The following is a 17,108-nucleotide window of genomic DNA, read 5'->3' on the forward strand; positions in this document are numbered from 1 at the left end:
AGCCTGACCACCCGATCCCGTTAGTGGCCTCTTACGACAAGCATGGGTTACTGAATATCAATTCTAACCCGGATCTTCACGGGTATAAAAGATGAGTAGGCGCAATTCATGAAACATTGTTAAAATGTTATGTCAGAATGGGTTATATATTGTACACCAACCTGTTATTACAACACAGATATATTGCATGAACGAAAACTACATTCTGTCGTATTTAGTCTTTTACCAGAATGACAGTTGATGTTTGTTGATACAGAAAATGTTTTGCTTGAATCCTCAAGTTAGCTCTTGAGGAAATGAAAACATGGCGAATAATATGAATATTGACATGACCTACTTGCAACAATAATATTTTTGTTCCATCATGGAACTGACCACAGCGAGCTCCCTAAAAGGATCGTAATGCTAGAAGCATCAATTTTATGCATTAATAGATGTCGACACTGGTTTCAAGATCTTTAAAGACGTATGTTTGAGTTGTTGTGTTCTGGAAAAACAATCGTAAAACAATCCTAAAATCTTACATACCATGAACTAAACTTTATAAGAACGCTATCATCGGATGTCTGAATTCGTCCGTACGATTTAACAATGTCGCTATTTCCTCTTAACACAGGAGCAGTTTTAGAAATCAATTGCCCCGTCGAGACCTAGGGAGGTAATAAAACTACTTAGCAGACTGACAGAATATTGGAGTCTGTGGCGTAAATACTTCGTTACTCCTGCAGCAAACAGAGCGTTAATCCCAGTTTCGCGTAATTAATGTTATTGGGCGGTAGCCCTGTTGTTGAAGCATTCACTCGTCGTGCCGACCACGTGGGTTCGACTCATCACATGGGTACAATGAATATACGATGTCAACGCCAAATAATACCAGCCTCGATTAACCGCTGCAACAGGTTACATCGGCTGCAAAAGGTAAATTAAGTGTGAAAACTGCATGAATGGATAGGTGATGACATGAACTGATGACAATGTTTTCAGTTTCCTGGAGCTGTTGAACTTTCACGTATCAGAGATATGAGCACGAACACTTTGAACCTGAAATGTTGTGGAGTCTCATCACTTGTGCCGAAACCACGTCCTTCAGGAGACAAGAGCTGCATCAAAATGTAATCATTTGTCTTTCAGGCTTACGGGACGTATATACCCTTTCCGCACACAGCTGATGTCAGCAGACCTCCTCCGTGGTGTAGTGGTTAGAGCGTCCGCCCGGAGAGCGGAAGGTCGCGGGTTCGATCCCCGACCGCGTCATACCAAAAGACGTTAAAATATGGTACCTGTTGGTCCCTGTCTGGCGCTCGGCATTAATGGGTACAACAAGGACTGGTCGGCTCGGAGTCACTATAATGTGACTGAGTCGGGTATTCATGCTTCACAGCGGCATGGTATCTCAGTGAGCTAGCACTATAAAACCAGCTTCTGTCTGGGCTAGTACAAGCAGCCGCACATACACATACACACGCATGCACGTCGTCATATGAGCGAAATATTCTCAAGCACGACGTTAAACCCAATTTCACCTCACCTCACCTGATGTCAGCAGCGGAATTCAGTGATCCCGTCTGGTAATGTTCACCCCTTTCTTACATTGAACGCCGAGTTCTGTTTTGGCTTTGATGGTTTGAATTCATGTTTAGGTGTGGATTTTTTATGAAGCTCGTGATGAAATTTCTACGTATACACATATGAGGAGTAAAACCAGTCACTACTATCCCTGGTAGATCAATAATTTTCTGTTGTTTGATAGGACAAATATATATGCTGTTTTATTGCAAACCGCTCTACAAGTGGGTCAGGAAATGTTAAACCTTTTCCTGAATTTATCACCGCAGTTTTTACTTTTACGTCCAACGGAATATTCTGAGGTTATTGGAGACAGTTACTTTCCAGGACTGACATTATACATTTGTTATGAGTGATGCTGTGAATCATTGTGATACCATGATGCTTGCACAACTAAAATGCAACAAATAAACTCTACCTCTATTGCAACCGTATTGTTTGTCATATTCTATTTCAAGAAAATCTACTCAAAAAACACTGCAAATTTGACCCGTGAAGATCTCGTTAGAATTGATCTTTTGTAACCCATGCTTGTCGTAAGAGGCAACTGACAAGATCGGGTGGTCAGGTTCGCTGACTTGGTTGACACATCATATCGTATCCTAATTGCGTAGATCGATGCTCATGATGTTGATCCCTGGATTGTCTGGTCCAGACTCGATTAATTACAGACCGCCGCTATATATCTGGAATATTGCTGAGTGCGGCGTTAAACAACAAACCAACCAACAAACACTGCAAGTTTCAGTTTAGGCGAAACTTAAGACATGTTACTGGTATTCTCTGACTCTGACGTTTCATTTTTGGACCTATATCAAAGGATGTATTGTATTCCTTACATTCATATTGTGTTCAAAGAGAATATGATATTTCCTTGATCTGTTTCATTCCAACAGAACGTGAAAGCTCACTTATTTATATATTCGCTCTGACGTCAGACATCGGTAAGGAATTATTGACTGTATCAGCATTTGCTTTTCATTTCTGCGGTAAATAATATTTTTAAGAAATTCACATGAGCTTTCATAACATTTAATTAATAATTCAAAGAGACGTTATTTTAAAAGAAACTGTGGTCGTCATAGCTGCAATCTTTGGCTTGAACGAGACATGAGAATCACTTTGTTTCTTAAATGTGTCTCATCCCCTGTGTGATGTTCCTTATCATGAAATGTCGACATTTATTCCAAGTAAAAGTAAATACAGTTTATCATTAAATGCCAGACACTCGTCGATGTTAGTAATGTCAGCGGTCATTTAGCCTAGTCTGTTATATATCCAAGTATATCGAAAACATTGACCACAGAGGAGTGGAAGAAGATCGATTATTGCCTGGGGGAGGTGGTAGACGGATGATGTACATACACAACCATAATTACACATAGCGTGCACCTTGGAGACACGATTTCGAACAGGGTCCCGTTCCTCAAAGCGATCGTAGCGCTACGACTGTCGTAAGTCTATGTTAAAGTATGGGAGTTACGACCACCTTAGCGCTACGATCGCTTTCAGGAACGGGGCCTAGGTCTTAAGCAAACCATACGTGTGGCAGGCGGCAACAAATATGATGGCCTCTGACTAACTGTCTTGTGGATTCATGTCGTCGTGTCCCAACTGCGTTTATCGATGCTCGTGATGGTCCAGACTTGATTATTTACAAACCACCACACTACCGATGAAATATTGTCAGTAAGACAGCTTACAATAAATGAATAAAACAAAACAAAACACATAACGATTGGAGTTTGCATTGGTTAAATGAATGCTTAAGCATACACACCCTTAAAGACACTTTGTTAGTCTGTGTTTGGTTGTTGATTAACGCGTGACTTGAGTGAGTGAGTGAGTATGGTTTACGTCGACCTTAGCAATAATCCAGAAATATCACGGCAGAGGATACCAGAAATGGTCTACACGTATTGTACCCGGGTCTTCAGCGTGACAGGACAGGCGGACGCTTTAACCATTAAATATTGAGATATCCCACCGCAACAAATCCCTCCCCAACTTAACACACACACACACACACACACACACACACACACACACACACACACACACACACACACACACACACACACACACACACACACATCACACACACACACTCACACACACACACACACACACACACACACACACACACACTCACACTCACACACACACACACACACACACACACACACACACACACACACACACCACCCATTGTACATTGGTCAGGTGCGAGTCACAGTTCCATGGATCGATGCACATGATAGTAATCACTGTCTTGGCATTGCTGGAAATATTGTTGACCGACCTGTTAAACAGTCAGAAAATAAATAGAACTGTAATTGCGGATGGTGCATCGCTGCTGCTGTAGTTTAATCTTCACATCCGGCGATTCTTTTGTGAGTGCATTTTGATTGTGATAACACATTTCCTCCAGTCTAATAATTATTTGTATTGTTTCCGTTTCATAACAGAGGTTGCGTCATGTGGTTGAGAAGATTGTTTAGGGATGTAAAATTGCTGATTAATTATTAATCTCTCCACCGGTTGCAATGTTTTCCTGAATTATTAATATCAAATTACCCCCATAGACAAAATTGTAGCTTTACTGGCATCTATTCTCGACTTGGGTGTCGTAGCCTTTGGGGATAGACAAACTGGCTTGGAATCATAAATAAAACAGTATTTAATTTCATCAAAGAAACTAGTTTCGGATCTGATATAAACAGGGCTGCGTTTCTAATAATCGATGATATTTCACGTATATCGGAGAGTAATGTTTCCGAATTAATTTTTAATCAAACGGAAAACATCATCCTAACCTCCCTAGTATTCGAACAGGTCTGTTTTGTCTGATGAGAGCGAAACACTGAGCAATAATATGAAAGCACATTGTCTTCCAGATGTGTTTTCACATATTAATAATGACTGTCACAATTACCAGTGTAACAGCGCAAGAACATATGGAAGCCGAAAGGGCGAGTATACTACACCGCTCATGCCACGAGATCTGAAATGTTAAAGCCGTGAAACCTCATTAGTTCGAACTATTTTTATGGTACCTTGTTTCTTATCTCATCACTCATCCAGTGCTGAATTGTAAATGTGTCGTATTTCTCACATAATATTATGCCGGGTCATAATGTTCTGTAGAATGGTAGAATGTTTGGTGTCATCACTGCCACGTCATTTTTTCTGTCTCAAAGAGAACGAATAGGAGAACAGCCGAACACAATGACAACTTCCAGTAATACAATAATGTTCCCTTTCTGTACTTCCATAATCTATTTAAGATACTTGAGCGTTTGCAATATACCAAAATATTATCCCTTGTGGTATTGTATCGTGATATAAAACTACATGTGATCTAACAGACGGCTTATTATTATCAATTAATAATTATTTATGTTATAATTACAAACAATATTATTTAGCACCTCTTGTTGTAACCTCGATTCAAACATTACGATTCCTTGCTGGAGAACTCATGATTTCTGTTTAGTCTTCGGTACCCTGTGGAGTGAGTGATTGAGTTAAAATTTAAAGTCACATCGGCAATATTTTAGCCATATCATAACTAGAATAAGTCATATGCTAATAAAAGGTAATGTTATATAATAAAGTCTATGGTCAACGGACAGTAAAACAACTAAAATATCACAGTAAGAGATTTAAAACTAGCAAGGAACTTAATTGTTGCATTACTATAGAGAACAATGCAATATAAAAACGGGCTACTGATCGACAGCAACTGAAGGTAGATCGCCATACCAGGGACCATCGGGACTTACAGTACATTTGCTATCTGTGGTACCCTGTGGAAATCAGAGATAACATCATGTGTCTGGGTGCAGTTTACATGGGTTAAGTAGCAACTGATCTATCAGCAGGTTGCAAAGCTTCTTCAATAATTAAAACACCAGATTCTTCATTACTGCAGTGCTACTTTCGTAGGTGTCACAGCCTCCACAAACCATGAAGGATATTTGTTAGTAATGTTCTTTCCTAACGCAAAACAGTCTGAACAACCTGTTATACGCATGTATTTTGTAAATGCCCTCTGACGAATGCGAGGATATGTCAGTCTATAAATAATCCTGGTAACAGGGAAAAGGCGTTTCATTGGTATTCTTCAAACCAGAAGCGGTCAGCCCCAAAAGCCCTGAGTGTGCCGAGGTGAAAGTGGACGCGTTAAACAAATTACAGCTTGGTTTCCCTAAGGAATTCAACGGGAACCAGCCATTAGCTATATGAGTGCTCACGGGAAATGCTTAACGACATCTCCGGAATGTGGTAAAGAACGTTAAACAGAAGTGCTGACCAATGGCATTTAAAGCATTGATTAGTGAACTGATCGTTAACCCATACTCCACAATGTAACCGCTGATAACGATTCAGACATAAACCATTGGACGATGACAACTTCATGCCCATGGCCAAGACACCAAAGCCTGAACCAGATCGAAAGGTTTGAGTCCTGATACGTTGAAGCAATGTTGTAAAAACTCTCTCCTCACACACGCACGTGGGTGTGACAAACAAGTGCGTCGAACTTGTAACTGACAACAATAACATATTTCATAACACGTGAAGTATTAAGAACAAACATTTCTCAGATTATAGCTCTTCTATGATATTACGCCATTTGTGGTCTACTGAAGTAAAACTAAAATAAAGCATATATTTGAAAATTGGTTTTGACAGTAAGTACAAACGTAGGAAACCGTTACTGTTGCAACGTTAACGCTGAAAACAGTCGCGGAAACACCACAAACATAAGACCCAATATTACTTAGGATGCTTCCAGCCGTCGAATATATATAGATCTATTATAACTAATCATTGTGGAGTTTTGTTGTTGTTTGTTTTAGCCGCCGTCAAAAAAGGATTTATACTTCCATTTTCCCAGTAGTCTGAAACTTTCAATGCTATAACACAGAAAGCCTTAATTGCCCATATGTTCCTATTATAAGACTTAGTGTACCCCGTCTGTACCACAAGGTTCGTTGACCCGTGGTCGTTTTACAACCTCTTGCCTTTGTCATTGTCAGTGTTGTTCTGAATAATAGATGAGAAAGGCTTTCACATTTGCAGAGGTCTCTGATTTATTGTCCTGATTATACAAATTACCTAAATTCAAGTGTCATTACAAATATCTGTGAGATATTCCTTGTGTTTCTCGCCTGGTGGACGTACAATAGTTCATACCACATACCAGGACAAGTGGCAAGAAACACAATGTTAACGCAAAGGGGTTCTGTATTTCAATATATGCGATGCTTCGGTGTAGATGCCACCGTTATCAAGAAGCGTTTCACTCGTACTAAAGAAGTTGTATATCCATAGAAGTATCCCTTTAGTTCATCACGCCAACTTCTAAATGCCACTCAAAGCAGTCACATGTATGGTGTATTCTCACTAATGACAGAGGGCAGGTGCAAGTATCTGATCAAGTAACCCATCCGCACAGGCTGTCGTAAATGCATTCATTTTCATCAATATCAAGAAACCTTTCAAGCTCACTTTTAGATTTAAGGACGGAAACACAAAATATATTATATATTTTACAGTAATATTTTACCTCTCACTCGTGGTGACATCAATAATGTTTCAGTTAAAGATGATTCATATAATGTTCACCCCTGTTTTTCCTTTCCCCTCCAATGCACTTTGTAGCGGCGGTGGGTAATCAAAACTGGTTACTCTTTGGCTTTGACATTCTGTATTTACTGGCACTGATGTAATGATTATTTTGGTCTTGTTTACCGCGTTCATACAGTGTTTATAGTCAGTAATGATATCAAACTTCGAGTCCAACTATAGGAATTTTGATCGTTATTATAACTTCGCTAACGTTCAAAGGCCTTTATAAGTGATAGGTTGAATCTCTAATTTGCATTCGTATAGAGCACTGGTGGAGTTAGTCTTCTGTGATCTGTGTACATCTTGTTGAACAAAATTCGCATATGATTGTTATTATGTCCAATTATGTTTCACGTTTTTATAAAATTGCCTTTGCCAATCAGCAGTGACATTTACGTTCGCCTTTGGCATTTTTTCAGATCTAATATTCCCAAATACAATGACATGTTATTAGATTTGAAGGGATTGATCGAGCTAGATGATATTTATTCACACACTAACAGGCTCTGCCAGTAACAAAGGAAATGAGACCGAGATATCTGTGGCTCACTCAAGTGTATATTTGTAGCTCTTTATCAGGGGAAAAAGGCATTTCGTAAACACCAAAACGTTTGAAATGCATAATACTTGCAACATGCTACATAGTCATAGTATGATCGCATTCAGATGTTGCTACCTAACAAATTGTACGATTTAGCATGTTTCCCCGCATGGGTACAATGTGTGAAGCACATTTCTAGTGTCCCCCGAAGTGATAATGCTGGAATATTTATATACATCTAAACAAGGCGTAACATTAAACTCACTCACTTACTCACTCACTCACTCACTCACTCACTCACTCACTCACTCACTCACTGAATCCTTCTGCATAGATCTGTTATATGAAACAGACGAGGCGGTGTCACTGGTCTCTTCTATTCTACCTTGGGTGGGTAAATCAATTATATTGACTCTTTGACAATGAACCTACCACTATTAACAGAGTGTAACATTTGTATGCGGTAATGCATTTACCATACGTTTAAAGTGATTTATCTAATCACTCTTAATGCTAGATAAGGCTAGTACTATCGATGTTGCCATAAACTGTATGAGCTTGGGATACTGATTGATATTTGTTGTGTAAATGATGATGGCTGACCTCTGTTATGACTTCAATAATCGAAAATGGGAAACCCTTGAGGAGAGCCTTGCATATATCTTGTGAGTTAGGCTTAAGTTTCTTTCATCAGTGTGTCATATACATCATGGATAAGGCTAAGTGTGGACTAAAGAGGTCTTGAATATTATGTTTTCTATGTTTTTGTTGAATATTATGTTTTCTATGTTTTTGTTGAATATTATGTTTTCTACGTATTTGTTTGAATATTGTCTCATTTGACATTGTGAAGGAACCTTCCATGCTATGACCTTCATTGCAGTACTGCAAACACACCCATGAACGTCAGGATTCGTTTTCTTGGTTGACACAGGTTGTCGTATCCCGACTGCGTAGGAACGATGTTTATGATGTTGATGTGTGGTCCCGACTCGATTAGTTACTTTTACTATATTTACTATATGCGCGTTTCTTCTTTTTCTGACAAACCCCTGACTTGCCTTTGTATGGGTTTGTATCGGTGGGGATTGATTCTGATGGGACGTTGATAGAACGTGTGCCAGTAGTGCGGTTGCCCGGTGGTTCGAGTCGTATTACACCGATACAGGGTCAATCATAGCACTGGTTATCACTCTGTTAGGCCCAAAGTGTTAAGGGGATAAAGCAAGGACAAGCTGGTTTGGAGTCACTATACTGTGTGAGTGGGTCATGATGGTTAGGGCGGTGGGGTAGCCTAATGGTTAAATCGTTCGCTCGTCACGCCGAAGGCCCGGGTTCGATTCCCCACATGGGTACAATATGTGAAGCTCATTTTTTATGTTAACTGATCTTGCTTGAACATTGCTAAAAGCGGCGTAAAACCATACTCACTCAATCACACTCATGATTGTTAAACTGCTGTATGGCATATCAGTGGATTCTCTCCCAATCAATCCATCCGATCCAATCCAATTCCACCCCACACCACCACCCCAAGTCCCAAACCCAACCCCATGTACCCCCACCCATCCACCCTACACACACACGCACACGCTCATTCGTTTTGAGGTGACTGTGAAGGCCAAGTTCAAGGTTGTTAATCAGAAACCCTTAAGAAATGCAATACTTAACCCCATCCTTTGTCACGATTCCTGGGTAAAATACCATTGTTTGTCGTGGCCTGAATCATTCTATGTTAGTTGTTCATTTACCAACATCCATACAATCCAAAAACCCAATATCACTTGTCGTTGCTAACTCAGATGGAAATAGCAGCAAATTTCAGAACCATCCATCAGTTCAAACCAAAGTCACTATTGGATGTATGTTGGAACTGCACAATGCTCCTGTTTAACTGTTCACACTATTGAACATTCGGAATATTAAATATGACGGCCTGTGAATGCAATGAATTATATGATAGTTATGTTTTTTTCTGATGTTGTTCTCATGTTGTTGGAGATGACATTGCTCCCATTGTCCTTGTATCAATAATATCAGAGCCAGACTAATATGCTGCACCATTAGCACAGCATATATCATATGCTGCTATATATACTATATTGTTCTCATGGTGTTGGAGATGACATTGCTCCCATTGTCCTTGTATCAATAATATCAGAGCCAGACTAATATGCTGCACCATTAGCACAGCATATATCATATGCTGCTATATATACTATATTGTTCTCATGGTGTTGGAGATGACATTGCTCCCATGGTCCTTGTAACAATAATGTCAGAACCAGACTCATATGATACACCATTAGCACAGCATATATCATATGCTGCTATATATACTATATTGTTCTCATGTTGTTGGAGATGGCATTGCTCCCATGGTCCTTGTAACAATAATGTCAGAGCCAGACTCATATGCTACACCATTAGCACAGCACAGCATTTGACTTACATCTTCACCTTTACAAGAAATATGTCACGTGAGCATATGCTGGTGCATTGTGTACATGGAAACGCAGCGCCATTATGAAAGACCTCTACATGGTCTGTTAGCTTCTTGGCAACGTGCCTATCAGTAAACAAGACAGTCGATTGTTATCACCAAACCTTCTTTGTGCTTAACGTTGCGTATCACTGGTGTCCATTTTACAGCTGTATCTTGTACACAATACAAAATAACAACGTGCTATAACGACAGATAATGCATTATGAGTTTGATGATTAGAATCAGGAAAATAAATATCAAACATCGAAGTAAATTTTTTATAATATTATGTCATGTATAGCAATTTAGGTTATCATAACAATAACACTTGGAATGCAAAATGATTCATTTAACATTTAAGCCTTTCCGTGGCTAACTCAACTGAACAATACACATTGTGATAAATAACTCGTGCTCTTTAATCTGTTATTGACGTAAAAGACAAAGAAACGTCAATATTCAAACCTAATGCATAGCCAGGCGTATAGCGAGTAAGTGGATTATCGTGTTTGTAGGGCAAGCCAATACTGATGCTGATATCATAATGACATTACCGACGCACACCACGTGTTTCTCTACTCCGCGGTACTGGATATATTTAACAATAGCGGTCTTAATGGCATTGTTGAAAGAACCTTGTTGACATCTACTGCCTGCATTCGTGTTTATGCTTCGCTAAGCATCCTGAATGGCATGAATATGAAGGCTCTTAAACCGTGAAGACTTATGTTCGTAAAGCCCACTGACTTTAAAGTGGGAATGAATAAAAACTAGATTGAAAAAGAAAGGATCTAATTGTTTTGTTAAGCCTGTGAGAATTGAAATAACGGGAAATAATCCTGGAAATACTGATATATACAGAATATACCGAAATTGAATTTTATAAAGGTTTTCAGACCCTAAATGCCAATAACGTTAGGGACAAACACACTTGTGGTTTCCCTCTCTAGGTGTGTGCTGTAGGTATCACAAGAAGAATGAGTAGATAGTGATTCCAGTACAAATAAGAAACCGACAACTATATTAAATGGCTGGAGGTAAATTGAAGAAAGGGCATACAATACAATGTGCAATGAATATTACAAGAGCTGATCTAGACTAGGATTCGTTTTTGTTAGTTTGTTGCTTAGAGCCGCACTCAGTGATATTCCAGCTATATGGTGGCGGCCTGTAAACAATCGAGTCTGGACCAGACAATAAATGCACTGACATCATGGGGATCGACATGCGCAGTTGGGATTCAATGATATGTAACAACCATGTCAATCTGACCACTCGGTCCCGTTAGTTGTGTCGCTTCTTGCTGAAGGCAAATTCTGACCCGGATCTTCACGGTCTGAGTCGACTAGGAAGAACATAAACTGAGATATAAAGCTGACTGAAAAAAATGAAAACAATATCTTATGTCGTTCATCACAAGTGAGGTCTACGTCGTGGAAATAGGGATGACATTGTTCAGATTGACCTTTTCAAGAAAATGGTGTTTCATCCGACATGTCTCCATAAAACACTCAGTAAGTGGTTTCTATAATTAATAGAATATCTTGATGTTTGTGAGATTATGAACCGTGCATCAAATGACAACTTTACTTTTGCAAAATGATATCAAATGAGAAAAGTGTGATCATAAATATCGAATTCAGGCTGAATTTAGTTATTTATTTAGTGAAGAAAATCACTTAAAAACCTGATAAGACATTTAGCTTTCAATGCAGTTTTTGTCTTACTTACGTCTACCACGTTGCTACCACCAATGAGCATTGGTCCGCTACTAATAATAGATGAATGATCATGACAAGATCCTGGCACGGAATAGGGCCTCAACTTTGTGGCCAGTGATACCCCCTGTTCCCATCTACCCATGGTGGTTCGTAATGTGTGTAGTACATTGTTTCTCAAGAAGATGGAAGGAGCCGAAAAGGTGACAGTGACACATGAAGCTTTGCCCCTGACACTTCTTAGATTCTGACGAGTCAGTGATGACCAAACCAAATGTGCATGTCACACATTTGATAAATCAGTGATAATGACCGGTTCCTTGCACGGATAGGAGACACAACTCTCCGGCCACCAAGACGATTTCTTCCCTTATAAACATGGTGATCCGTGACGTGTTAAGTAATTTATGTCTCAAGAATCTGACGGTTACAAGGTGAAGGACAGTCGTTATTGTGGCCACGCGCCCAGTGTTTTTGCTACTGGGATTACAACAGATCAATGCTAACCTTAGCAAGAAATGTGTCTGTCACATTTTGATTCAAAAATTATTATTTAATTGCATCCTCGAAAGTCCAATCAATAAAGATAAAAGTTAAACAAATTCAACACACAGAGTTAATACACTGTTTAAACCCAGTCCTAGTTTAGCTAATGAATTGACGCAAAAGGGGGATTGCGCTGTCCTTTTTCTGGTATTTAATCAATACCTATAATGCCGAGTTAGCGACATACAATACCCAGCCTCTAGGCATTTCTAGGCTTGCCAAAGACGACATTACTTAGACATTGGGAAACCAGAGCACGACTCTACGCGACAAACCTCATGTGAAATGTTTGCAGATAGGGTTTACTGACGTTCGCTTAAACAGTCATATTACTGCCTGGACTTCTAAACGATTTGAATCGTGTGTGTTTTCTCCGTGATCTGTGTGCTAAAACTGAAAATTAATGACTTTATCTTTAGATAAAGTTTCAGACTTAATGTTTGAAACACTGCGTCACCCAATTATGATTTCATGTCAGCCCTCATTGTATCCTGCAGTTAGTCAACTAATGAATGCCTGTGCACAGCGTCACTGTTCCCATGTTGGTCTAATATTGATGAGCTGTTGACATCCAGATGCATTTCTTAACGTGTAAATGTCAATCAATATAATTCACACTGTTCCTTAGTATGCTGTCGTTGGTAATATGTAGGTCATCCAATGTAGTTAATTTAATGTATGTTGGTATTGCAAGGAAAAGGGTTTGATGAGGAGTTTCCATTTAAATGAATCCTTGAATCAAACTGTTGATGACGTGATCTGCTTTCTGGAATATTGAGCAGCTAAGTTCAAAGAATTTACAAACAAAATATTCGAATAAACACCATAACCTGTGTCATGTATTTAATGTATGTTAAACATGTATCAGTCCGTCAGCAAGAACACGAGAAGAGTGCGGTAAACAGACAGACAGACAGACAGACTGGTGTTGTGAACTAAAATTCCAGATACATCATTGAGACTTTTATGAAATTAATAAGATCGTGAATGTTACTATGTAACTTTTATTTTGTGAAGTCTAGTTTCAAACACATTGTACAGGTGCTTTGCGAAATGCTATTCCTTAGAGACTGACGACGACTGAGTAAAAGGGCGTGTCTTACTTGCACCACAGGAGGACGTCGAAGTCGAAATCGATCGTCAACTTCTTCTACGAACCACATGTGTAACATAGGTTTTAGTTGGGATTACACTTAAAGTACACATTCTAGTTCTTTCTGGGCTTTGGTTTAACCAACGTAGCTGCTGGTGGAAATCGCTGACTTGTGTGTTGACGATTATGTCCCTTATCCTTATATCCAGTATAATACAAAGTCTTCCCCTCTTCATGTTTGCAATACATGGTAGCATACCTCTCTCCCTATTGTTAAACAAATGTGGCACAGACATGTTCTATGCAAACACAATGCCATATAGAAAGTGCTGGGAATCCCGGCTCAACACCCCAAAGTACTTGAATCTGTATTTAACTGAGGAAGTGTAATGTCAAATATAACATATGGTACGTTTGCGTCTGGGAACAAAATTGTTTCCAATGTAGTTTGCTAGGTGACATGCACTACAATAATATTCCCGTGCAAAGGCAAGTCCATGCACCTGCTTTGCCTTTGCATGTGTTAATAACGGGTATCACCTGTGGGAAAAGATACGCTGACCATTTCTCGAACAATTAGTATCATGACTTTTTACAGTGAAACATGAAGACATTTTGATGACATAGTCGGACATTAACAAACTGACTGTGCTTTTAGCAGAGATGAATTGTCAATATGGACTTTATTTGTACCCAACGGGACCAGGACGGCACAAAGTGACTTAGCTGTTGTGTAAGCATATTTTATGACTTTTCTTCAGCTGTACATATAGCTATATAAGATAGCTAGCTACGCGAAACATCACAAAAACCAATGAATGTGAAATTACTTGGGTGAGCCAGGAATATTTCACGATAAAACAAGTCTGACGTCATTTTTGAAGAACATACGTTCGCAACATAGTGTGAATCGTCGTAAATTGTACGACACTGAGAGGGTAGCGAGTTGTTCCCCTCAGATGGAGCTGGGCATCGCAGACAAACGCAATGGCCGAGCGATTGCATCCAAAGTTGGGGGAAATATCATCTCTTTCATGGGAGAAAACAGGTACACATATAATGGTCGTGAGGATTGTCAGAATATTCCGACATTATCTGAAAACTGAAGCCCTCGTTTTATAAAATGTCCTTGCCCAACACTGGAAATAACACTGATATATAATGTAAATATAAGCAACTATTGGCCGTTGTTTTTTGAAATGAAGCATGTAGTGTTATAACGCTATTAGCGGTATTATTGTTTAGCGGTATGCAAAAACAACTAAGAGCAAGAGAGTTACCTCCCTGGAGGATGTAAAAAACGCTGGCTGATAAAAGCATGTGAATTCCAATGCACGGTTTGATTTATTGAAATCAAGTGCCCTGATAACCCATCGGTCATCAGTACAAAGCACTGTCGACAGAATGAAACATTTGGATCTTCATCCCATGTGGCTTATTTCCTTTGTGGTGTTTTAGGATACGATAAACATCTCACTGTGGGCGTTTATTTCATAATTATGTATAACCAACCAATACCACAACAGTTTCCACTTCTGTCATAACGACTCTCCTAGTTGGCATGGTACATGTACGTATGTCAAGCTGTCGGAAGTCCATGCAACTAGAACAGAGACGAGGTCAAAATGACTTAACCTATCCTTTTCCTTGAATGCATAATGCTCAAATTCAATTAACAAGGTTGTTTTTAAAGACATATAAGAATGGTCGACATATTGGATTACAGACAACCTACAAGAAAATGTTAACGCTGGGAGGAAAAATCAATACATGGATAAAACATAAAACTATATTTCCCTGATGTACGAACGGGGCAATTACGAGCATACAAGAAGCACGTTGTACTGACATAATTGTTCATACGTGTCTTCACTGCTACGTTGGTTTTCTTGGCAACAATGAGTGTTACCGGTGGTAAAATTGTAGTGGTGATGTCGTTGTTTTGCGGAAAACTTAATGTGACTACTCATATATTGAAACAGAGAAGTCTATGTAGTAACACGAGTTGCTTCATTGCTGTAAAATTATCGGTACCCGATACAATAATTCCAGCATTGTATATTGTGTAACTAACTCAAATAGGGATTGCCAAGTGGACAAGAGCATTGTACATTTTGGTTTTCCTTGATCCAGTGTTGTGGGTTTCATCCCAAGATAACCCTGAAGTGGTCTGTTCTGTATTTGTCTTAAGCATAGTGGTTAAAGCGTTCGCTCGTCCCGCCGATCACTCGTGTGCGACTCCCAACATGAGTATTATATGTAATGCCTATTTCTGATTTCCCCGGACCGCCTCCGTGGTGTAGTGGTTAGACCGTCCTCCCGGAGAGCGGAAGGTCGCGGGTTCGATCCCCGACGTCGTCAAACCAAAAGACGTTAAAATATGGTACTTGTTGGTCCCTGCCTGGCACTCGGCATTAATGGGTACAACAAGGACTGGTCGGCTCGGAGTCAGTATAATGTGTCTGAGTGGGGTATTCATGCTTCACTGCGGCGTGGTATCTCAGTGGGCTAGCACTATAAAACCAGCTTCTGTCTGGGCTAGTACAAGCAGCCGCACATACACATACACACGCATGCACGTCGTCATATGAGCGAAATATTCTCAAGCACGACGTAAAACCCACTTTTACCTCACCTCACCTCTGATTTCCCCGGCTGGATGTTTGCTACAAACGGCGTAACACCATACTCAATCACTGACTCAGCAAAGTGGTAAAGAACTACAATGCGATAGTTTCCTCCAAAACAAAGGTGACACTCTATAATGCAATCGAGACCCGTGAATGTCCGGGTTAGAATTGATCTTCAGCAACCCATGCTTGTCGTAAGAGGCGATTAACGGGATCTGGCGGTCAGGCTCTCTGACTTAGTTGACACATGTCATCGGTTCCCATTCGCGCAGATCGATGCTCATGCTGTTGATCACTGGATTGTCTGGTCCAGACTCGATTATTTGCAGACCGCCACCATATAGCTGGATTATTGCTGAGTGCAGCGTAAAACTAAACTCACTCACTTACTCACTATCATGCAATCGAACCTGCTCACACAAAATATATTTCAGTTTACATGCATTTAATTAAATGTTGCAAATCATGAAAATGCATAATTTCGTTTGGTATTATGTCTGTTGAAACACATTAATCACTGAAAATGGCATCAATTCACATGCCTCTTGGGATTATTAACGCGTGTCATTATAATTATGAGTGTCAGTAGCCAAATATGTATGTCAGTGTGTCAAAGCAGTGCGAATATAACAGCCTCAAGATAATGCAATTGTTCGTGATGCATGCAGAATATCAACGCTGCCATGGACAAGCTGCTGAACAACGTACAGTGAATTAAATTCCAACAGAGTTGATAAACTATGTTTGGCGTTCAATACAAGAGGCCATTGCCAGGTTTAATGACGTTAAATGCAGCTGAGGGAAGTCAACCACCATAGCCTGACATACTGATGACAGCCTTGTGAATAAGGTCACCAAAATCGCATGTTGTCTTATTCAGCTGGAGAACAGT

Source organism: Haliotis rubra, unplaced genomic scaffold (assembly GCF_003918875.1).
Source record: "Haliotis rubra isolate DU_JTF1 unplaced genomic scaffold, ASM391887v1 Scf2, whole genome shotgun sequence".
In the NCBI taxonomy this organism is placed as follows: domain Eukaryota; kingdom Metazoa; phylum Mollusca; class Gastropoda; order Lepetellida; family Haliotidae; genus Haliotis; species Haliotis rubra.